Consider the following 26375-nt stretch of genomic DNA (forward strand, 5'->3'; position numbering starts at 1 on the left):
AAAGGAGTATGGAGTAGTATGAGGAGGAGTATGAATTCATTTACAGGCTGATTTTATCATAAATCCACAATAAAATTTCTGAGTTCTGTATCAATCTGTGTTGTTGTTGTTTGTTTATTTTTATCTTTTATTTTTCATAGGAAGATAACTGACCCTTTACTCTCCTTTTTAATAAATGTGCTTATAAACCAAGGACAAGCTATTTATAGCTGTATTTATAAACTGCTTACTACTGACTATTAATATTGGGACAAGGCTTTATAAAGCATGAACTGACTATTTACTAATGAGTGCAGTTATTATAAAGTGTTATCAATGAATTTGCTAATGTTAACAAATTAGACATTATTTTACAGTGTTATCAAATCCTTAAATGACTCATAAGCATTTGTGAAAGTTCTGCTTGCATTACAGCTTAGTATTGATCTGTGAGCTGAACAGATTTACTGTTACATCTATGAGATTATGTAAATTCAAATAAATATAATGTCACAGGATGTCATAGGTCAGTATCAAATGAGTTTGAAATTATTATTTGCAGCACAAATTTTTTTTTTTAGGATTTTTAAAAATCCCTAAAACTGTCAGAAAAAGGATAAGGCCTAAGCTATTTCTATGTGAGTGGCTAAATTTATTTTTGTTTTTATAATTGTAAGACACAAACTATGAAATTCTACAAAATGTATAAAAAGGTAAATAAATAAATACGCACACATTAAAAAAGCAGCCAAGTCGAATGAGTTTCCTTTTTTATATAGATTAAAATTGAAGACAGAAGCAAGTGGAAAATGTGGTCACTTTAATATTCAAATCCAGTAGATCCAGTTTATGTTCACGTGGCTGTTTTCGTTTATATTCGCCAAGCTATTATGTATTTTGAAATAATCTTGTCCGTGATGTGTTCGTTCGTACGACGAAAGGCAGAAACCTGCAGCTCGAGAGATATGTTATTCTGCCAGTCGCGCTTTCAAATAGTCTTGCACACTTAAACTGGTCACAAACACCTGCATTTACCTCTTGTTGTGTTACAGTGGGTTTATTGTGTGCATTTGTGGTAATATTTTATTTAAAAAAGCTCTTAAACAAGAATAAATTCGTTTGTTTTGAACTTGTGACACTGTAAGCGCTGATCGGAGGCGGTGATTTCAGATAGGCAGCCGCGAATATTTCATTTTCACACAAACAGTTCAAAAACATCTGAATTTAGCTCTTGGTGTGTTCTAATTGGTGAATTGTGTGATATCGCTTTAATATTTTATTTGTTAAAGCTATAAAACAAAAATAAACTCGTTTTTCTGAGCTCGTCATTCCACACGCTCATGCTCAGAGCGTGATTCATCTCTCGTGTTTCTCACGTATCACTGACCACACATCAATTATTAATGAGCCCTGACCCGGTAATAATCATATATGTTGGTTTAGCTTGTCAGTGTGAATTAAATCCAAGTATTATTTTGTATTTTAACCAATTTAAAAATGAAACTAAAAGAGAGTCTCCTCCCTTTCAGTCGAATTTCCCTTTAAGGAATTGAACCTGTAGGGGCGCATTTTCTCTCAGACAATGTAAGTCTCAGCACATAATACTCAAACAGAGGGACAGAGTGAGATGAGATGTCTGACAGTTTTTTAATTTTCTGTTATCCATACAGTGTTGTAAAGTCGTGAAACAATCCATATTTACTCAGAATGACTTTTTTTTTGTATGAAAAAAGGTTTTGAAGTGTTTGGAATTTAAAAATGCAGGACAATTAATAATTCCATTTTTACTGTCATTTAAAAAAATCACCACGACAAAACCGTTCAAGCTATCCAAAATCCTTTGGCAATTTAAGTTGTTTAAAATGTTTTGGCATCATGTAGACAAAGTTTGGTGTGTATAGTGTTACTCTCCTCTGAGCAGTATGCATTAATTCACAGCTAAATGTAAAAAAAAATCCACATTCAAATCAAAATAGCTGACTTCCTGTTGATCGTAGCTGATGACTGTGAATTAGAAAGTTGTCCGTCTTGATAAGAACAATTTTTGTACCGAGTTTGGTGTCTGTAGCTAAAACTAACCCCCCCACTTTTGACAAAAGGTGGCGCTATAGAGTGCCTCTTCCACGCCCTCTTATGAACTTTTGCCAGTGTCTAGTTATCATAAATACTGATATGTGTTCTGAATTTCATGAAATTCTAAGTATGTTATATGCCTTAAAATCACCTGAGAAGTATTCAAGTTTGACATGTTGCCACGGCAACAATATTTTTAGATATCAATATCCCCCCAGCAGATTTATATCGGCTGTGTTTTAACATTATTCTGATGAAGTTTGAAGCAAATCGAGTAAAAATAAGATGCTGAATACAAAGCATTTTGAAAATGACACACTTCCTGCTGCCAGTTGGTGGCGCTATAACTTTGACTCCTAATAGTCACATATATGCGATCGACATCATACAATGAATAATCTGATGAAGTTTGATTAAAATCAGGAAATGTATGTGGATGGTATTAGACACTTCCTGTTTCTCATTTCTCGCCATAATTTCAACGCCTCGCCACGAGCAAACCGTTTGAGATATCAAAAATCCCCTGGCAATTTTTCATCCCCATTGTCTTGAGATCATGTTGACCGAGTTTGGCGGCAATCGAGTAAAAAACCTATGACAAGTATTTCAAATTCCAGAGCATATGCTTTTTACATAACTCTAAATAGCTGACTTCCTGTTGGGCGGAGCCTATAACATGCAATACGCAAGTTGTTCGGCACGATGAGATCTAAATGTGTACTGAGTTTCATATTAATATGTGCAAGTATGTGTGAGCTATACATCAACATTTATGACTGTGTTCCAGGGGGCGCTGTAGAGCCCCTGTGCCACGCCCAGGTCCCAGCCTCTGCAGGCTCCTTAAGGCCACAGATTCCAAAGTGTGCGCAAACTTTCAAGAGTTTTTGAGTATGTTAAGGACCCCAAAAGCCCCCACAACTTTGACGACAAATATGAATAATAAACCCCAAATAGCCAACTTCCTGTTGGGCGGAGCCTATGATATGCAATTCGAAAGTTGTTTGTATTGATGAGTTCTATATGTGTACCGAGTTTTGTGCGTCTACGTGCAAGTATGTATGATATATGGCCCTCAGCATTCCAGGGGGCGCTGTAGAGCCCCTGTGCCACGCCCGTGTATCAGTCTCTGCCCGGCCCTAATGGCCGCAGGTTCCAATGTGTGTGCCAATTTTCAAGACTTTTTAAGCATGTTAAGGGCCCCAAAAGCCCCCGAAACCTTGAAGAAAAATAATAATAATAAATAATAATAATAATAATAATAATAATAACAAATAATCCTAAGGAAAACAATAGGGCTCTCGCCCTCCAGGCTTGAGCCCTAAATATAGCTGCAAGCAGCGATGGCGGGCTCAAGCCGTCAGTGCAACGCCACCCCGGTGGCATCGGGAAAACTGTGCCCAGCGGGCATAAGCATTTACAGTAACCCTCTGGCAATCGAATTTTAAGGGATATGGCAGTTAAAGGGTTAATCCGACCCGTCTAGACTTTGAAATCACATACACAGAACAATATATATAATTTTAGTAACACTTTATTTTAATATATATATAAATGTATAAGGTGTGCATTGTAGCTGACACCTAAATTAACACATTAAAATTGTTTTATGACTGCAAGTCTTTCTCCTCAAATGCTATTGAGCTTCAAATTTGCTTTTGAGTCCATGTGAAAAAGTAGCATAATTTACATATGACTTACAGTTTGTTTTAATAAACATCAAACATTCAATTTAATTGTGCATTATAGCTGTCACATAGATGAACAATTACAGTTGTTTTTATGACTGTAAGTCATTCTCTTCAAATGCTACTGACGTTAGAAAAGTGTATAACAATATCACATGTAACTTTAGAGACGGTCCCTAAATTTGAGACTCTCAAATGTCCAATGTCAAGCCAAATTTATGCCTGTTTTTGTTTTGTTTTTTACTTTATTTTTCTTTTCTCTGTGCCGGATTGCTGATGTCTTTTACCCGGGCATAGATGTCCATCCATCAATTACGAACATTCATCCGCAAATGTCCGAGTGGTCGCGAGCGCGGATGGGAGAATGGCGCATGTTTTATTTTTTTTGAGCTACTGGGATGGTGCCCCCTCTGGGAGTTGGTGCCCTACGAAGACTGCGTATTCTGCATATAGGGAGCGGCGGTACTATCTGGAAGATATATTCCTCAAGCCGTCGTACAAGAGGAGGTGATGCTAGTACTTCAAGAATCTCTCAAAACCTATCTGTTCATAAAGCCTATATATAAAGTCTTAATATAGTATTCCACAATATGTTGTGCTATTCTAATATTATTGCGTTTTTTTATTGACATTGTTATTTGCTGTTATTTTTTGTTTTAATATTGTTACTGTTGTTACTTGTTGTACGATGACCTTGAGTGGTTTGAAAGGCGCCTTAAATAAAATGCATTATTATTATTATTATTATTATTATTATTAGCTGTACACTTGATAAAAAAAATTAATATCAACTTATGCAATTGTATATATAAATATATATATATATATATATATATATATATATATATATATATATATATATATATATATAGTGTACAGTTTTCTTTTATTGCATCTTGAAATAAATGTTTCTGAGTTCTGTGTTTGTTTATTTTTTTTATTATTACATTTTTAGGAAGATTACAGCCTTTAATCTCCTCAAAATAAATGTGCATATAAACCATGAACAATTTAATTATAGCTGTATTTATAAAATGCTTACTAATGACTATTAATTTTGGGAGAAGGCTATATAAAGCAGCAACAGTTGATGTTGAGGCCTAAGATATTTCTTAAGCTGTAATGATGAAAAAACAACAACAACAACAACAACAACAACAACACAAAATTGCTTATTTTTTTCTGCTGGTGATTAAAGAGATGATTAAGTCTCCCTCCCTCTCTCTCTCTCTCTCTCTCTCTCTCTCTCTCTCTCTCTCTGACACCAAGCCCATCCCCTCTCCCACACATTCACACAAACTCAGCACACACACTTAACACACACACACTTAACACACAAACACTTAACACACAAACACACACACACATTACCCACAGTGACAGAGGGACAGAGTGACATCAGATGTATGGTAGTTTTTTAATTTTCTCTCATCCATATAGTGTTGTATAGTCATGAAACTATGCATATTTCCTCAGCATGACTTGTCTTCTATGTGTACATTTTTTTGAAGTGTTTAGAAGCTGCACTTTAAAACAATAAAAGACATTTACTGGTTCCTTTTTTACTGTTCAAAAAATCACCATCCAAAATTCATTCGCACCTGTTCTGTAAGATAAATTCTTTAAACAGTGGTAAAAGAGGATGTGGTGCTGATCCTTCAAGAGTCACTCCAAACTTATCTGTCCATAAAGCCTATAAAGAATTATTCTTAATACACAGTATTTCACAATACTTCAGCATATTATTCTAATTAAGTGAGGGTCATTTTATCAGTAAATACATAAAATTCATATTATTTTTCTTTGAAAGATTTCTATAAATGATTTAAATTATACTCGTTTCTACAATAATTATTTAAAAGTAATCCTATAGCTCCATCTGGTGGCCATTATTGGTACTAAGAATTGCAAGCTTGATTTATATGTTATGATAGTTTTAATTTTAAGCTGGCTCTTGAAAATGATAAAGCTATGAAACTTACTGTGCTTCCTTCAAATGATGACTTCTACCTATATAAGAAATTATGAAGAGTTGGAATGAAGAATGTTAAAGATATAGTAAAATAACTATTGTATTTTTTTATGTTACTTTAATAAATCGGTATGGCCACACCATTTAAGGTATCTTAAGCCCATTCGCAATTTAACATCTTCAGTATATTGGCATCATGTTGAAAAAGTTTGGTGTGAACTACTTGTGTCTTCTTGGAGGAGTATGATTCATTTACAGGCTGATTTGATCATAAATCCACAATTTACTGACTATTTACTAATGAGTGCAGTTATTATAAAGTGTTACCATTGCATTTACTAATGTTAACAAATTAGACATTATTTTACAGTGTTATAAAATCCTTTAATGACTTATAAGCATTTGTGAAAGTTCTGCTTGCATTACAGCTTAGTCTTCATCTGTGAGCTGAACAGTTTTACTGTTACATCCATGAGATTATGTAAATTAAGATAAATGTCATGTCACAGGATAGAATAGGTCAGTATCAAATGAGTTTGAAATTATTATTTGCAGCAAAAATAAGTATTTTTTAGAATTTTGTTTTTAATTCCTGAAACTGTCAGAAAAGGATAAGGCCTAAGAGATTTCTTAAGCTGTAATTAAAACAGCAATGTTAGCAACAGCAACAAAAAATAATTTAAAATACTTTTTTTTTTCCTGGTGATTAAAGAGATGATTAAGTCTCTCTCTGTCTCTCTTTCTCTCTCTCTCTCTTTCTCTCTCTCATTGTGTCTGCCACTCAGCTCATGCCCATCCCCCACTCACAGACACACAGACACACACACACACTCAGTCAGCCAGCACACAGACATTCCTCAAACAGAGGGACAGAGTGATTTGAGATGTCTGACAGTTTTTTAATTTTCTTTTAATCATACAGTGTTGTAAAGTCATGAAACTATGCATATGTCCTCAGAATGATTTGATCTCTGTATGAATTTTTTTTTTAAGTGTTTGGAAGCTGCAATTTAAAAATACAAGACAATTAATGATTCCCTTTTTACTGTCATTTCAAAAAATCACCACGACAAAACCGTTCAAGCTAACCAAAATCCGTTCGCAATTTAAGTTCCTCAATGTTTTTTCAACATGTAGACAAAGTTTGGCGAGTATAGTGAACATTTCCTGTGAGGAGTATGCATTAAATCAGAGCTCAATTTAAATATTCAAATCAAAATAGCCGACTTCCTGTTGGTCGTAGCTGATGACTGTGAATTAGAAAGTTGTCCGTCTTGAAAAGAACAATTTATGTACCAAGTTTGGTGTCTGTAGCTAAAACTAACCCCCCCACTTTTGACAAAAGGTGGCGCTATAGAGTGCCTCCTTCACGCCCTTTTAAAAGCTTTTGTCATTGTCTAGCTATCACTAATACTGATATGTGTTTTGAGTTTCATGTAAATCTGAGCTTGTTGTCTGCCTCAAACTCACCATAACAGAACATTCAAGTTTGACACGTTGCCATGGCAACACTATATCAGATATCAATATCCCCACAACAGATTTACATCGTCCATGTTTTGTCATTATTCTGATGAAGTTTTAAGTAAATAGAGTAAAAATAAGATGCTGAATTCAAAGCATTTGGAAAATGACACATTTCCTGCTGCCAGTTGGTGGCGCTATAATGTTGACTCTTAATAGTCACATATATACGATCGATATCATACAACGAACAAACCAATGAAGTTTGATCAAATTCAGGAAATGTATGTGGATGTTATTAGACATTTCCTGTTTCTCATTTCTAGCCATAATTTCCACGCCTCGCCACGGGCAAACCGTTCGAGATATCAAAAATCCCCTCGCAATTTTTCATCCCCAATGTCTTGAGATCATGTTCACAGAGTTTCGTGGCGAACGGGTTGAAAACCTCAGAGGAGTATTTCAAATTCCAGAGCATGCTTTTTTTAAACAGCCCTGAATAGCTGACTTCCTGTTGGGCGGAGCCTATGACATAAAGTGTGAAAGTTGTTCGGCTCAATGAGATCTATAAGTGTACCGAGTTTCATATAAATACATGCAAGTGTGTGTGAGCTATGGTTCAAGATTTCTGACGGTGTTCCAGGGGGCGCTGTAGAGCCCCTGTGCCACGCCCGGGTCCCAGCCTCTGCAGCGTCCTGATGGCCGCAGATTCCAATGTGTGTGCCAATTTTCAAGAGTTTTTGAGCATGTTAAGGCCCCCAAAAACCCCCGGAAGGTTTAATAAAAAATAAAAAAAATAATAAGAAGAAGAAATATAGCTGCAAGCAGCGATGGCGGGCTCAAGCCACCCCGGTGGCATCAGGTAAACTGTGCCCAGCGGGCACATGCATTCACAATATCCCTCTGGCAGTGAGGTTTTAAAGGATATGGCAGTTAAAGGGTTAATCCGAATCATCAAGACTTTAAAATCACATTCACAGAACAATATATATAACTTTAGTGACACTTTACAATAATATTTCATTTCTAAACATTATGTTAACATGAACAATATTTATATAGCATTCATTCATGTCAGTTAATATTCCAAACTTAAACATTAAAACATTGTTTTATTGTGATTTTTTTCCAAGCACATTTTACCAATTCCAAACCATATCAATCTTAATAACTACCATTATTTTTTATTTAATCATTTATGAGTGCTATACAATAGTCCAGGAAAGCTGGAAGAGAAAAACTCCTTATATTCATGTGTGCAGAATTATTGGGCATGTTTTCTTTTACAGATGAAATGCGCTAAAAAAGAGTTTTAACTCTGTAAAGCCTGTGAGAAATATCAAACACAAATGCAATACAGAAATTGATAAGTTAAGACTTGGCCATTGTACAAAAAATGCTGACTGGGTCATGAGGTCAGAAAAGAAGAAGAAAAAAACAGGTCAAGAAGAACTGACAAAAAGAATTGCAAAATAATTAGGAATTAATGTGAAGATTAATTTTTAGTCAATTCTGCAAGACAGACTTTCAGGAAAGGAGGTGGAATAAAAAAGAGGTCCTAAATCTTAATCCCGGATTCTGGAAGATATATTCCTCAAACCATCGGACAAGAGGAGGTGGTGCTGGTCCTTCACGAGTCACTCTAATCTGTTCATAAAGCCTATATATAAAGTCTTAATATATAGTATTTCACAATACTTCATGATATTCTAATTAAATCATTTTTTTGAATCTTAGATCTCTCAGAACCTGACACAGAGTAATTCTGGAGACTCCAGGAAAGTGGCAGTTCTGTAAAATGTTGGCGCTGGAGACTAAATGCTCCCTGATAGTTTCACACCTAATTCACTTACACACACACACACACACATTACCCACAGTGACAGAGGGACAGAGTTACATCAGATGTTTGATAGTTTTTTAATTTTCTATCATCCATATAGTGTTGTATAGTCATGAAACTATGCATATTTCCTCAGAATGACTTGTCTTCTATGTGTACATTTTTTTGAAGTGTTTAGAAGCTGCACTTTAAAAAAATAAAAAGACATTTACTGGTTACTTTTTTACTGTTATTTCAATAAATCACCACGACAAAACCATTCAAGCTATCCAAAATTCATTCGCACCTGTTCTGTAAGATAAATTCTTTAAACAGTGGTAAAAGAGGATGTGGGGCTGAACCTTCAAGAGTCACTCAAAACTTATCTGTCCATAAAGCCTATAAAGAATTATTTCTTAATATACAGTTCACAATACTTCAGCTTGTTATTCTAATTAAGTGAGGGTCATTTTATCAGTAAATACATAAAATTCATATTATTTTTCTTTGAAAGATTTCTATAAATGATTTAAATTATACTCGTTTCTACAATAATTATTTAAAAGTAATCCTATAGCTCCATCTGGTGGCCATTATTGGTACTAAGAATTGCAAGCTTGATTTATAAGTTATGATAGTTTTAATTTTATGCTGGCTCTTGAAAATGATAAAGCTATGAAACTTACTGTGCTTCCTTCAAATGATGACTTCTACATATATAAAAAATTATGAAGAGTTGAAATGAAAAATTTTAAAGATATCGTAAAATAACTATTGTATTTTTTTATGTTACTTTAATAAATCGCTATGGCCACACCATTTAAGGTATCCTAAACCCATTCGCAATTTAACATCTTCAGTATATTAGCATCATGTTGAAAAAGTTTGGTGTGAACTACTTATGTCTTCTCGGAGGAGTATGAATTCATTTTTACATGCTGATTTTATCATAAATCCACAATAAAATTTCTGAGTTCTGTATCAATCTGTGTTGTTGTTTGTTTATTTTTATTTTTTTTATTTTTCATAGGAAGATAACTGAAAAGATTACTCTCCTTTTTAATAAATGTGCTTATAAACCAAGAACAAGCTATTTATAGCTGTATTTATAAACTGCTTACTACTGACTATTAATATTGGGACAAGGCTTTATAAAGCATAAACTGACTATTTACTAATGAGTGCAGTTATTATGAAGTGTTACCAATGCATTTACAAATGTTAACAAATTAGACATTATTTTACAGTGTTATTAAATCCTTTAATGACTTATAAGCATTTGTGAAAGAAGCTTAGTCTTGATCTGTGAACTGAACAGTTTTACTGTTACATCCATGAGATTTTAAAAATGTAGATACATGTCATGTCACAGGATGGAATAGGTCAGTATCAAATGAGTTGAAATTATTATTTGCAGCACAAATAAGTATTTTTAGAATTTTGTTTTTAATTCCTGAAACTGTCAGAAAAGGATAAGGCCTAAGAGATTTCTTAAGCTGTAATGAAAACAGCAATGTTAGCAACAGCAACAAAAAATAAAAATTTAAAATACTTTTTTTTTCTGGTGATTAAAGAGATGATTAAGTCTCTCTCTCTCATTGTGTCTGCCACTCAGCTCATGCCCATCCCCCACTCACACACACACACTCACACACACACATGCACTCAGTCAGCACACATACATTGCTCAAACAGAGGGACAGAGTGAGTTGAGATGACTGACAGTTTTTTTTTATTTTCTTTTAATCATACAGTGTTGTAAGGTCATGAAACTATGCATATGTCCTCAGAATGATTTGATCTCTGTATGAATTTTTTTTTAAGTGTTTGGAAGCTGCAATTTAAAAATACAAGACAATTAATGATTCCCTTTTTACTGTCATTTCAAAAAATCACCACGACAAAACGGTTCAAGCTAACCAACATCCGTTCGCAATTTAAGTTCCTCAATGTTTTTTCAACATGTAGACAAAGTTTGGTGAGTATAGTGAACATTTCCTCTGAGGAGAATGCATTAAATCAGAGCTCAATTTAAATATTCAAATCAAAATAGCCGACTTCCTGTTGGTCGTAGCTGATGACTGTGAATTAGAAAGTTGTCCGTCTTGATAAGAACAATTTATGTACCAAGTTTGGTGTCTGTAGCTAAAACTAAACCCCCCACTTTTGACAAAAGGTGGCGCTATAGCATGCCTCCTTCACGCCCTTTTAAAAGCTTTTCCCATTGTCTAGCTATCACTAATACTGATATGTGTTTTTAGTTTCATGTAAATCTGAGGTTGGTGTCTGCCTCAAACTCATCATAACAGAACATTCAAGTTTGACACGTTGCCATGGCAACGCCATATCAGATATCAATATCCCCACAACAGATTTACATCGGCCGTGTTTTGTCATTATTCTGATGAAGTTTTAAGTAAATCGAGTAAAAATAAGATGCTGAATTCAAAACATTTTGAAAATGACTCACTTCCTGCTGCCAGTTGGTGGCGCTATAACGTTGACTCTTAATAGTCACATATATACGATCGGTATCATACAACAAACAAACCAATGAAGTTTGATAAAATTCAGGAAATGTATGTGGATGTTATTAGACATTTCCTGTTTCTCATTTCTCGCCATAATTTCCACGCCTCGCTACGGGCAAACCGTTCAAGATATCAAAAATCCCCTCGCAATTTTTCGTCCCCAATGTCTTGAGATCATGTTCAGTGAGTTTCGTGGCGAACGGGTTGAAAACCTCAGAGGAGTATTTCAAATTCCAGAGCATGCTTTTTTTAAACAGCCCTGAATAGCTGACTTCCTGTTGGGCGGAGCCTATGACATAAAGTGTGAAAGTTGTTCGGCTCAATGAGATCTATAAGTGTACCGAGTTTCATATAAATACATGCAAGTCTGTGTGAGCTATGGTTCAAGATTTCTGAAGGTGTTCCAGGGGGCGCTGTAGAGTCCCTGTGCCACGCCCGGGTCCCAGCCTCTGCGGCGTCCTGATGGCCGCAGATTCCAATGTGTGTGCCAATTTTCAAGAGTTTTTGAGCATGTTAAGGCCCCTAAAAACCCCCGGAAGGTTAAATAAAAAATAAAAAAAATAATAAGAATAATCCTTAGAAGAACAATAGGGCTCTTCGCCCCTTCGGGCTTGAGCCCTAAATATAGCTGCAAGCAGCGATGTCGGGCTCAAGCCATCAGTGCAACGCCACCCCGGTGGCATCGGGAAAACTGTGCCCAGCGGGCATAAGAATTTACAGTAACCCTCTGACAATCAAGTTTTAAGGGATGCGGCAGTTAAAGTGTTAATCCGACCAATCTAGACTTTGAAATCACATACACAGAACAATATATATATAACTTTAGTAACACTTTATTTTTATATTTATAAAAAATGTATAAGGTGTGCATTGTAGCTGACACCTATATGAACACATTATAATTGTTTTATGACTGCAAGTCTATCTTCTCAAATGCTATTGAGCTTCAAATTTGCATTTGAGCCCATGTGAAAAAGTAGCATAATTTACATATGACTTACAGTTTGTTGTAATAAATATGAAACATTCAAATTAATTGTGCATTATAGCTGTCACCTAGATGAAAAATTACAGTTGTTTTTATGACTGTAAGTCATTCTCTTCAAATGCTACTGACGTTAGAAAAGTGTATAACAATATCACATGTAACTTTAGAGACCGGCCCTAAATTTGAGACTCTCGAATGTCCAATGTCAAGACAACTTTATGCCTGTTTTTTTTCTTTATATTTCTTTTCTCTGTGCCGGATTGCTGATGTCCTATACCCAGGCATAGATGTCCATCCATCAATTACGAACATTCAGCCGCAAACATGAGGTGTGAGCGGTCGCGAGCACAGATGGGAGAATGGCGCATATTTTTTTTTTTTTTTGAGCAACTGGGATGGTGCCCCCTCTGGGAGTTGGTGCCCTACGAAGACTGCATACTCTGCATATAGGGAGCAGCAGTACTATCTGGAAGATATATTCCTCAAACCATCGTACAAGAGAAGGTGATGCTAGTCCTTCATGAATCGCTCAAAACCTATTTAAGTGTACAGTTTCCTTTTATTGCATCTTGAAATAAATATTTCTGAATTCTGAATCAAACTGGGTTGTGTTTATTCATTTATTTTATAAGACAACTGAGACTTTAATCTATTTTGTAATATATGTGCTTTTAAACCAAGAACAATTTATTTATAGATGTATTACTGCTTAATAATGACTATTATTAAGGGAAAAGGCTTTATAATCATGAACTATTTACTAATGCTTAGCTAATGAGTGCAGTTATTATAAAGTGTTACCAATGCATTTACTAATGTTAACAAATTAGACATTATTTTACAGTGTTACCAAATCCTTAAATAAATTATTAGTGTTTTGTAATGATTTTAATGACCTATAAGCATTTGTGAAATAGTTTTGCTTGCATTGCAGCTTTATCTGTCAGTTGAAGAGTTTTACTGTTACATCCATGAGATTAATAAATGTCATGTCACGTCACAGGTTGTCATAGGTCAGTATCAAATGAGTTTGAAATTATTATTTGAAGCACAAATAAGGATTCTTAGGATGTTTTTAAATCCCTAAAACTGTCAGAAAAGGATAAGGCCTAAGAGATTTCTTAACCTGTAATGAAAGGAAAAAACACCACCATTAGCAACAACAAAAACAATAACAATTTAAAATACAGATTTTTTTTTTCCTGATTATTAAAGGGATGATTAGGTCTCTCTCTCTCTCTCTCTCTCTCTCTCTCTCTGGCAGTGAGGTTTTAAAGGATAAGGCAGTTAAAGGGTTAATCAGAATCATCAAGACTTTAAAATCACATTCACAGAACAATATATATAACTTTAGTGACACTTTACAATAATATTTCATTTCTAAACATTATGTTAACATGAACAATATTTATATAGCATTCATTCATGTCAGTTAATATTCCAAACTTAAACATTAAAACATTGTTTTATTGTGATTTTTTTCCAAGCACATTTTACCAATTCCAAACCATATTAATCTTAATAACTACCATTATTTTTTATTTAATCATTTATGAGTGCTATACAATAGTCCAGGAAAGCTGGAAGAGAAAAACTCCTTATATTCATGTGTGCAGAATTATTGGGCATGTTTTCTTTTACAGATGAAATGCGCTAAAAAAGAGTTTTAACTCAAACTGTAAAGCCCATGAGAAATATCAAACACAAATGCAATACAGAAATGGATAAGTTAAGACTTGGCCATTGTACAAAAAATGCTGACTGGGTCATGAGGTCAGAAAAGAAGAAGAAAAAACAGGTCAAGAAGAACTGACAAAAAGAATTGCAAAATAATTAGGAATTAATGTGAAGATTAATTTTTAGTCAATTCTGCAAGACAGACTTTCAGGAAAGGAGGTGGAATAAAAATGAGCTCCTAAATCTTAATCCCGAATTCTGGAAGATATATTCCTCAAACCATCGGACAAGAGGAGGTGGTGCTGGTCCTTCACGAGTCACTCTAATCTGTTCATAAAGCCTATATATAAAGTCTTAATATATAGTATTTCACAATACTTCATGGTATTCTAATCAAATAATTTTTTTGAATCTTAGATCTCTCAGAACCTGACACAGAGTAATTCTGGAGACTCCAGGAAAGTGGCAGTTCTGTAAAATGTTGGCACTGGAGACTAAATGCTCCCTGATAGTTTCACACCTAATTCACTTAACACCCACACACATACACACACACACACACACACACACACACACACACACACACACATTACCCACAGTGACAGAGGGACAGAGTGACATCAGATGTATGATAGTTTTTTAATTTTCTATCATCCATATAGTGTTGTATAGTCATGAAACTATGCATATTTCCTCAGAATGACTTGTCTTCTATGTGTACATTTTTTTGAAGTGTTTAGAAGCTGCACTTTAAAAAAATAAAAGACATTTACTGGTTACTTTTTTACTGTTATTTCAATAAATCACCACGACAAAACCATTCAAGCTATCCAAAATTCATCCGCACCTGTTCTGTAAGATACATTCTTTAAACAGTGGTAAAAGAGGATGTGGGGCTGAACCCTCAAGAGTCACTCAAAACGTATCTGTCCATAAAGCCTATAAAGAATTATTTCTTAATATACAGTTCACAATACTTCAGCTTGTTATTCTAATTAAGTGAGGGTCATTTTATCAGTAAATACATAAAATTCATATTATTTTTCTTTGAAAGATTTCTATAAATGATTTAAATCATACTTGTTTCTACAATAATTATTTAAAAGTTATCCTATAGCTCCATCTGGTGGCCATTATTGGTACTAAGAATTGCAAGCTTGATTTATAAGTTATGATAGTTTTAATTTCATGCTGGCTCTTGAAAATGATAAAGCTATGAAACTTACTGTGCTTCCTTCAAATGATGACTTCTACGTATATAAAAAATTATGAAGAGTTGGAATTAAAAATTTTAAAGATATCGTAAAATAACTATTGTATTTTTTTATGTTACTTTAATAAATCGCTATGGCCACACCATTTAAGGTATCCTAAACCCATTCGAAATTTAACATCTTCAGTATATTAGCATCATGTTGAAAAAGTTTGGTGTGAACTACTTATGTCTTCTCATAGAAATATGAATTCATTTTTACATGCTGATTTTATCATAAATCCACAATAACATATCTGAGTTCTGTATCAATCTGTGTTGTTGTTTGTTTATTTTTATTTTTTTTTATTTTTCATAGGAAGATAACTGACCCTTTACTCTCCTTTTTAATAAATGTGCTTATAAACCAAGAACAAGCTATTTATAGCTGTATTTATAAACTGCTTACTACTAATTATTAATATTGGGACAAGGCTTTATAAATCATAAACTGACTATTTACTAATGAGTGCAGTTATTATAAAGTGTTACCAATGCATTTACTAATGTTAACAAATTAGACATTATTTTACAGTGTTATTAAATCCTTTAATGACTTATAAGCATTTGTGAAAGAAGCTTAGTCTTGATCTGTGAACTGAACAGTTTTACTGTTACATCCATGAGATTTTAAAAATGTAGATACATGTCATGTCACAGGATGGAATAGGTCAGTATCAAATGAGTTGAAATTATTATTTGCAGCACAAATAAGTATTTTTAGAATTTTGTTTTTAATTCCTGAAACTGTCAGAAAAGGATAAGGCCTAAGAGATTTCTTAAGCTGTAATGAAAACAGCAATGTTAGCAACAGCAACAAAAAATAACAATTTAAAATACATTTTTTTTCTGGTGATTAAAGAGATGATTAAGTCTCTCTCTCTCTCTTTCTCTCTCTCATTGTGTCTGCCACTCAGCTCATGCCCATCCCCCACTCACACACACACACTCACACACACACATGCACTCAGTCAGCACACATACATTGCTCTCAAACAGAGGGACAGAGTGAGTTGAGATGTCTGACAGTTTTTTAATTTTCTTTTAATCATACAGTGTTGTAAAGTCATGAAACTATGCATATGTCCTCAGAATGATTTGATCTCTGTATGAATTTTTTTTTAAGTGTTTGGAAGCTGCAATTTAAAAATACAAGACAATTAATGATTCCCTTTTTACTGTCATTTCAAAAAATCACCACGACAAAACCGTTCAAGCTAACCAAAATCCGTTCGCAATTTAAGTTCCTCAATGTTTTTTCAACATGTAGACAAAGTTTGGTGAGTATAGTGAACATTTCCTGTGAGGAGTATGCATTAAATCAGAGCTCAATTTAAATATTCAAATCAAAATAGCCGACTTCCTGTTGGTCGTAGCTGATGACTGTGAATTAGAAAGTTGTCCGTCTTGAAAAGAACAATTTATGTACCAAGTTTGGTGTCTGTAGCTTAAACTAACCCCCCCACTTTTGACAAAAGGTGGCGCTATAGAGTGCCTCCTTCACGCCCTTTTAAAAGCTTTTGCCATTGTCTAGCTATCACTAATACTGATATGTGTTTTGAGTTTCATGTAAATCTGAGCTTGTTGTCTGCCTCAAACTCATCATAACAGAACATTCAAGTTTGACACGTTGCCATGGCAATGCCATATTAGATATCAATATCCCCACAACAGATTTACATCGGACGTGTTTTGTCATTATTCTGATGAAGTTTTAAGTAAATAGAGTAAAAATAAGATGCTGAATTCAAAACATTTTGAAAATGACACACTTCCTGCTGCCAGTTGGTGGCGCTATAACGTTGACTCTTAATAGTCACATATATACGATCGGTATCATACAACGAACAAACCAATGAAGTTTGATCAAATTCAGGAAATGTATGTGGACGTTATTAGACATTTCCTGTTTCTCATTTCTCGCCATAATTTCAACGCCTCACCACGGGCAAACCGTTTGAGATATCAAAAATCCCCTCGCAATTTTTCATCCCCAATGTCTTGAGATCATGTTCACCGAGTTTCGTGGCGAACGGGTTGAAAACCTCAGAGGAGTATTTCAAATTCCAGAGCATGCTTTTTTTAAAGAGCCCTGAATAGCTGACTTCCTGTTGGGCGGAGCCTATGACATAAAGTGTGAAAGTTGTTCGGCTCAATGAGATCTATAAGTGTACTGAGTTTCATATAAATACATGCAAGTCTGTGTGAGCTATGGTTCAAGATTTCTGAAGGTGTTCCAGGGGGCGCTGTAGAGTCCCTGTGCCACGCCCGGGTCCCAGCCTCTGCGGCGTCCTGATGGCCGCAGATTCCAATGTGTGTGCCAATTTTCAAGAGTTTTTGAGCATGTTAAGGCCCCTAAAAACCCCCGGAAGGTTTAATAAAAAATAAAAAAAATAATAAGAAATATAGCTGCAAGCAGCGATGTCGGGCTCAAGCCATCAGTGCAACGCCACCCCGGTGGCATCAGGATAACTGTGCCCAGCGGGCATAAGCATTTACAGTAACCCTCTGACAATCAAGTTTTAAGGGATGCGGCAGTTAAAGGGTTAATCCGACCAATCTAGACTTTGAAATCACATACACAGACCAATATATATAACTTTAGTAACACTTTATTTTAATATTAATAAAAAATGTATAAGGTGTGCATTGTAGCTGACACCTATATGAACACATTACAATTGTTTTATGACTGCAAGTCTTTCTTCTCAAATGCTATTGAGCTTCAAATTTGCATTTGAGCCCATGTGAAAAAGTAGCATAATTTACATATGACTTACAGTTTGTTGTAATAAATATCAAACATTCAATTTAATTGTGTATTATAGCTGTCACCTAGATGAACAATTACAGTTGTTTTTATGACTGTAAGTCATTCTCTTCAAATGCTACTGACGTTAGAAAATTATTTAACAATAGCACATGTAACTTTAGAGACCGGCCCTAAATTTGAGACTCTAGAAACTCCAATGTCAAGACAACTTTATGCCTGTTTTATTTTCTTTAGTTTTCTTTTCTCTGTTCCGGATTGCTGATGTCCTATACCCAGGCATAGATGTCCATCCATCAATTACGAACATTCAGCCGCAAACATGAGGTGTGAGCGGTCGCGAGCGCGGATGGGAGAATGGCGCATGTTTTTTTTTTTTTTTTTTTGAGCAACTGGGATGGTGCCCCCTCTGGGAGTTGGTGCCCTAAGAAGACTGCATACTATGCATATAGGGAGCAGCGGTACAATCTCGAAGATATATTCCTCAAACCATCTTACAAGAGGAGGTGATGCTAATCCTTCAAGAATCGCATAAAAGCTATTCAAGTGTACAGTTTTCTTTTATTGCATCTTGAAATAAATATTTCTGAATTCTGAATCAAACTGGGTTGTGTTTATTTATTTATTTTATAAGACAACTGAGACTTTAATCTCCTTTGTAATATATGTGCTTTTAAACCAAGAACAATTTATTTATGGATGTATTACTGCTTAATAATGACTATTATTAAGGGAAAAGGCTTTATAATCATGAACTATTTACTAATGCTTAGCTAATGAGTGCAATTATTATAAAGTGTTACCATTGCATATACTAATGTTAACAAATTAGACATTATTTTACAGTGTTACCAAATCCTTAAATAATGTATTAGTGTTTTGTAATGATTTTAATGACCTATAAGCATTTGTGAAATAGTTTTGCTTGCATTGCAGCTTTATCTGTCAGTTGAAGAGTTTTACTGTTACATCCATGAGATTAATAAATGTCATGTCACGTCACAGGTTGTCATAGGTCAGTATCAAATGAGTTTGAAATTATTATTTGCAGCACAAATTAGGGTTCTTAGGATGTTTTTAAATCCCTAAAACTGTCAGAAAAGGATAAGGCCTAAGAGATTTCTTAACCTGTAATGAAAGGAAAAAACACCACCATTAGCAACAACAAAAACAATAACAATTTAAAATATAGATTTTTTTTTCCTGATTATTAAAGGGATGATTAGGTCTCTCTCTCTCTCTCTCTGCCAGACAGCCCCTCCCTACAGTCCACACACACTGTCACAGTCACCAACCCCCTCACACTCCCCCTCCCTCTCCCCCTCCCTTCCCTCACACAGACAGGGTGGCCAGAGTGAGATCATGTCAGTTGAGAAGTCTGACAGTTTTTTAATTTTCTTTTATCCATACAGTGTTGTAAAGTCGTGAAACTATGCATATTTCCTCAGAATGATTTGATCTTTGTATGAAAAAATGCTTTGAAGTGTTTGGAAGCTGCAATTTAAACATACAAGACAATTAATGTTTCCCTTTTTACTGTCATTTCAAAAATTCACCACGACAAAACCGTTCAAGCTAACCAAAATCCGTTCGCAATTTAAGTTCCTCAATGGTTTTTCTTAATGTAGACAAAGTTTGGTGTGTATAGTGTACTTCCCCTGGGAGGAGTATGCATTAATTCACAAAAGAAAATTCCCAAAAATCCATATTCAAGTCAAAATAGCCAACTTCCTGTTGGTCGTAGCTTATGACTGCGAATTAGAAAGTTGTCCGTCTTGAGAAGAACAATTTATGTACCAAGTTTGGTGTCTGTAGCTAAAACTAACCCCCCCACTTTTGACAAAAGGTGGCGCTATAGAGTGCCTCCTTCACGCCCTTTTAAAAGCTTTTGCCATTGTCTAGCTATCACTAATACTGATATGTGTTTTGAGTTTCATGTAAATCTGAGCTTGTTGTCTGCCTCAAACTCACCAAAACAGAACATTCAAGTTTGACACGTTGCCATGGCAACACTATATCAGATATCAATATCCCCACAACAGATTTACATCGGCCGTGTTTTGTCATTATTCTGATGAAGTTTTAAGTAAATAGAGTAAAAATAAGATGCTGAATTCAAAGCATTTGGAAAATGACACACTTCCTGCTGCCAGTTGGTGGCGCTATAATGTTGACTCTTAATAGTCACATATATACGATCAGTATCATACAACGAACAAACCAATGAAGTTTGATCAAATTCAGGAAATGTATGTGGATGTTATTAGACATTTCCTGTTTCTTATTTCTCGCCATAATTTCAAAGCCTCGCCACGAGCAAACCGTTCGAGATATCAAAAATCCCCTCGCAATTTTTCATCCCCAATGTCTTGAGATCATGTTCACCGAGTTTCGTGGCGAACGAGTTGAAAACCTCAGAGGAGTATTTCAAATTCCAGAGCATGCTTTTTTTAAACAGCCCTGAATAGCTGACTTCCTGTTGGGCGGAGCCTATGACATAGAGCGCGAAAGTTGTTCAGCTCAATGAGATCTATAAGTGTACTGAGTTTCATATAAATACATGCAAGTGTGTGTGAGCTATGGTTTAAGGTGTCTGACTGTGTTCCAGGGGGCGCTGTAGAGCCCCTGTGCCACGCCCGGGTCCCAGTCTCTGTGGCGTCCTGATGGCCGCAGATTCCAATGAGTGTGCCAATTTTCAAGAGTTTTTGAGCATGTTAAGGCCCCCAAAAATGCCCGGAAGGTTTAAAAAAAAATAAAAAAAATAATAATAAGAATAATAAGAATAATCCTTAGGGGAACAATAGGGCTCTTCGCCCCTTCGGGCTTGAGCCCTAATAATCCTTAGAAGAACAATAGGGCTCTTCGCCCCTTCGGGCTTGAGCCCTAAATATAGCTGCAAGCAGCGATGGCGGGCTCAAGCCACCAATGCCATCGCCACCCCGGTGGCATCAGGTAAACTGTGCCCAGCGGGCACATGCATTCATAATATCCGTCTGTCAGTGAGGTTTTAAAGGATATGGCAGTTAAAGGGTTAATCCGAATCATCTAAACTTTAAAATTACATTCACAGAACAATATATATATATATATATATATATATATAATATATATATATATTTATAACTTTAGTAACACTTTACAATAAGATTTCATTTATAAACATTATGTTAACATGAACAATATTTATATAGCATTCATTCATGTCAGTTAATATTCCAAACTTAAACATTAAAACATTGTTTTATTGTGATTTTTTTCCAAGAACATTTTACCAATTCCAAACCATATCAATCTTAATAACTACCATTATTTTTATTTAATCATTTATAAGTGCTATACAATAGTCCAGGAAAGCTGGAAGAGAAAAACACTTTATATTCATGTGTGTAGAATTATTAGGCATGTTTTCTTTTGCAGATGGAATGCGCTAAAAAAGAGTTTTAACTCAAACTGTAAAGTCGAAAATTATGAAATACCCATGAGAAATATCAAACACAAATGCAATACAGAAATGGATAAGTTAAGACTTGTCCATTGTACAAAAATGCTGACTGGGTCATGAGGTCAGAAAAGTGGCTTATTATAGACCACTGTAACTGTGTATAATCTAACAAACAAGTTTATTATGAAAATAAAAGTGTGTACACCAGATAAATTGGACGATAAAGAAATTGCTAACAATAGTATAATAGAGCATGTTTTATGTTTTTAGGCGTTTAGATGCAGAAATGGACAAATCAAATGTAAAATAAAATGTAATTGATTTAATTAAATATAGATTAATTCTTGTTAGAGCAAAATAATAAATAAATAAATACGTACACACATTAAAAACGCAGCCAAGATGAATGAATTACATTTTTTATATAGATTAAAATTGAAGACAGAAGCAGCTGGTATATGCGGTCACTTAATATTCAAATCCAGTAGATCCACTTCAGATATATTTCTCAACGGTTTACGTTCACGTGGCTGTTTTCGTTTATATTCGCCAAGCTATTTTGAAATAATCTTGTCCGTGATGTGTTCGTTTGTACGACGAAAGCCAGAATCCTGCAGCTCGAGAGATATATGTTATTCTGCCAGTCGCGCTTTCAAATAGTCTTGCACACTTAAACGGGTCACAAACACCTGCATTTAGCTCTTGTTGTGTTACAATGGGTTTATTGTGTGCATTTGTGGTAATATTTTATTTAAAAAAGCTCTTAAACAAGAATAAATTCGTTTGTTTTGAGCTCGACACTGTACGCGCTGATCGGAGGCGTGATTTCATATAGGCAGCCTCAAATATTTCATTTTCACACAAACAGTTCAAAAACATCTTAATTTAGCTCTTGGTGTGTTCTAATTGGTGAATTGTGTGATATCGCTGCAATACTTTATTTTTAATAGCTATAAAACAAGAATAAACTCGTTTTTTCTGAGCTCATCATTCCAGATGCTCATGCTCAGAGCGGTGATTCATCTCTCGTGTTTCTCACGTAACTGTAGGGGCGCAATTTCTCTCAGACAATGGAAGTCTGAAGCACATATACTCTAACAGAGGGACAGAGTGATATGAGATGTCTGACAGTTTTTTCATTTTCTATTATCCATACAGTGTTGTAAAGTCGTGAAACTATCCATATTTACTCAGAATGACTTTTTGTCTGTATGAAAAAAGGTTTTGAAGTGTTTGGAATTTAAAAATGCAGGAAAATTAATAATTCCAGTTTTACTGTCATTAAAAAAAATCACCACGACAAAACCGTTCAAGCTATCCAAAATCCATTGGCAATTTAAGTTGTTTAAAATGTTTTGGCATCATGTAGACAAAGTTTGGTGTGTATAGTGTTACTCTCCTCTGAGCAGTATGCATTAATTCACAACTAAATGTAAAAAAAAATCCACATTCAAATCAAAATAGCTGACTTCCTGTTGATCGTAGCTGATGACTGTGAATTAGAAAGTTGTCCGTCTTGATAAGAACAATTTTTTTACCGAGTTTGGTGTCTGTAGCTAAAACTAACCCCCCCACTTTTGACAAAAGGTGGCGCTATAGAGTGCCTCTTCCATGCCCTCTTATGAACTTTTGCCAGTGTCTAGTTATCATAAATACTGATATGTGTTCTGAGTTTGATGAAATTCTAAGCATGTTATATGCCTCAAAATCACCTGAGAAGTATTCCAGTTTGACATGTTGCCACGGCAACAATATTTTTAGCTATCCAATTTCCCCCAGCAGATTCATATCGGCTGTGTTTTAACATTATTCTGATGAAGTTTGAAGCAAATCGAGTAAAAATAAGATGCTGAATTCAAAGCATTTTGAAAATGACACACTTCCTGCTGCCAGTTGGTGGTGCTATAACTTTGACTCCTAATAGTCACATATATGTGATCGACATCATACAATGAATAATCTGATGAAGTTTGATTGAAATCAGGAAATGTATGTGGATGGTATTAGACACTTCCTGTTTCTCAATTCTCGCCATAATTTCAACGCCTCGCCACGAGCAAACCGTTCGAGATATCAAAAATCCCCTGGCAATTTTTCATCCCCAATGTCTTGAGATCATGTTGACCGAGTTTGGTGGTAAACGAGTAAAAAACCTATGACAAGTATATCAAATTCCAGAGCATGCGCTTTTTACATAACTCTAAATAGCTGACTTCCTGTTGGGCGGAGCCCAATGACATGCAATACGAAAATTGTTCGGCACAATGAGATCTATATGTGTACTGAGTTTCATATGAATATGTGCAAGTATGTGTGAGCTATACATCAACATTTATGACTGTGTTCCAGGGGGCGCCATAGAGCCCCTGTGCCACGCCCGGGTCCCAACCTCTGCAGGCTCCTAAAGGGCACAGATTCCAAAGTGTGCGCAAATTTTCAAGAGTTTTTGAGTATGTTAGGGACCCCAAAAGCCCCCACAACTTTGACCAAAAATATGAATAATAAACCCTAAATAGCCAACTTCCTGTTGGGCGGAGCCTATGACATGCAGTACGAAAGTTGTTTGGTTTAATGAGATCTACATGTGTACCGAGTTTCATGTGTCTACGTGCAAGTATGTATGATATATGGCCCTCAGTATTCCAGGGGGCGCTGTAGAGCCCCTGTGCCACGCCCGTGTATCAGTCTCTGCCCGACCCTAATGGCCGCAGGTTCCAATCTGTGTGCCAATTTTCAAGAGTTTTCGAGCATGTTAAGGACCCCAAAAGCCCCCGTAACGTTAGAAAAAAATAATAATAATAATAATAAATATAGCTGCAAGCAGCGATGGCGGGCTCAAGCCACCAATGCCATCACCACCCCGGTGGCATCAGGTAAACTGTGTCCAGCGGGCACATGCATTCACAATATCCCTCTGGCAGTGAGGTTTTAAAGGATATGGCGGTTAAAGGGTTAATCCGAATCATCTAGACTTTAAAATCACATTCACAGAACAATATACATATATATTCCCCAAACATATATATATATTTAGTAACACTTTACAATAAGATTTCATTTATAAACATTATGTTAACATGAACAATATTTATATAGCATTAATTTATGTCAGTTAATATTCCAAACTTAAACATTAAAACATTGTTTTATTGTGATTTTTTTCCAAGCAAATTTTACCAATTCCAAACCATATCAATCTTAATAACTACCATTATTTTTTATTTAATCATTTATAAGTGCTATACAATAGTCCAGGAAAGCTGGAAGAGAAAAACTCCTTATATTCATGTGTGCAGAATCATTAGGCATGTTTTCTTTTACAGATGAAATGCGCTAAAAAAGAGTTTTAACTCAAACTGTTTTAACTCAAAGTCGAAAATTATGAAATACCCAAGAGAAATATCAAACACAAATGTAATACAGAAATGGATAAGTTAAGACTTGACCATTGTACAAAAATGCTGACTGGGTCATGAGGTCAGAAAAGAAGAAGAAAAAAAAAAAAAACAGGTCAAGAAGAACTGACAAAAAGAATTGCAAAATAATTAGGAATTAATGTGAAGATTAATTTTTAGTCAATTCTGCAAGACAGACTTTCAGGAAAGGAGGTGGAATAAAAATGAGCTCCTAAATCTTAATCCCGGATTCTGGAAGATATATTCCTCAAACCATCAGACAAGAGGAGGTGGTGCTGGTCCTTCACGAGTCACTCTAATCTGTTCATAAAGCATATATATAAAGTCTTAATATATAGTATTTCACAATACTTCATGGTATTCTAATTAAATCATTTTTTTGGAATCTTTGATTTCTCAGAACCTGACACATTGTAATTCTGAGACTCCAGGAAAGTGGCAGCTCTGTAAAATGTTGGCACTGGAGACTAAATGCTCCCTGATAGTTTCACACCTAATTCACTTAACACACACACACACACACACACACACACACACACACACACACACACACACACACAAACACACACACACACACACACACACACACACACACACACACACACACACACACACACACACACACATTACCCACAGTGACAGAGGAACAGATTGACATCAGATGTATGATAGTTTTTTAATTTTCTATCATCCATATAGTGTTGTATAGTCATGAAACTATGCATATTTCCTCAGAATGACTTGTCTTCTATGTGTACATTTTTTTGAAGTGTTTAGAAGCTGCACTTAAAAAAATGAAAGACATTTACTGGTTACTTTTTTACTGTTATTTCAAAAAATCACCACGACAAAACCATTCAAGCTATTCAAAATTCATTCGCACCTGTTCTGTAAGATACATTCTTTAAACAGTGGTAAAAGAGGATGTGGTGCTGATCCTTCAAGAGTCACTCAAAACTTATCTGTCCATAAAGCCTATAAAGAATTATTCTTAAAATACAGTTCACAATACTTCAGCTTGTTATTCTAATAAAGTGAGGGTCATTTTATCAGTAAAATACATAAAATTCATATTATTTTTCTTTGAAAGATTTCTATAAATGATTTAAATCATACTTGTTTCTACAATAATTATTTAAAAGTGATCCTATAGCTCCATCTGGTGGCCATTATTGGTACTAAGAATTGCAAGCTTGATTTATATGTTATGATAGTTTTAATTTTATGCTGTCTCTTGAAAATGATAAAGCTATGAAACTTACTATGCTTCCTTCAAATGATGACTTCTAGGTATATAAAAAATT

General features: G+C 35.0%; 1 long non-coding RNA gene across 1 annotated transcript in view; it reads left to right on the forward strand.

Moving 5' to 3' along the window:
- Positions 1-8016: 8016 nt before the first annotated feature.
- Positions 8017-26375, forward strand: part of LOC128013974 (uncharacterized) — a 60595-nt gene continuing 42236 nt past the window's right edge. The window contains exons 1-2 of the long non-coding RNA XR_008183470.1: positions 8017-8087; positions 13783-15330. This is a non-coding gene — a long non-coding RNA (uncharacterized LOC128013974). The remainder of the gene's footprint in view (positions 8088-13782; positions 15331-26375) is intronic.

This window comes from Carassius gibelio, chromosome B25 (assembly GCF_023724105.1).
Source record: "Carassius gibelio isolate Cgi1373 ecotype wild population from Czech Republic chromosome B25, carGib1.2-hapl.c, whole genome shotgun sequence".
NCBI classification, from domain to species: Eukaryota; Metazoa; Chordata; class Actinopteri; order Cypriniformes; family Cyprinidae; genus Carassius; species Carassius gibelio.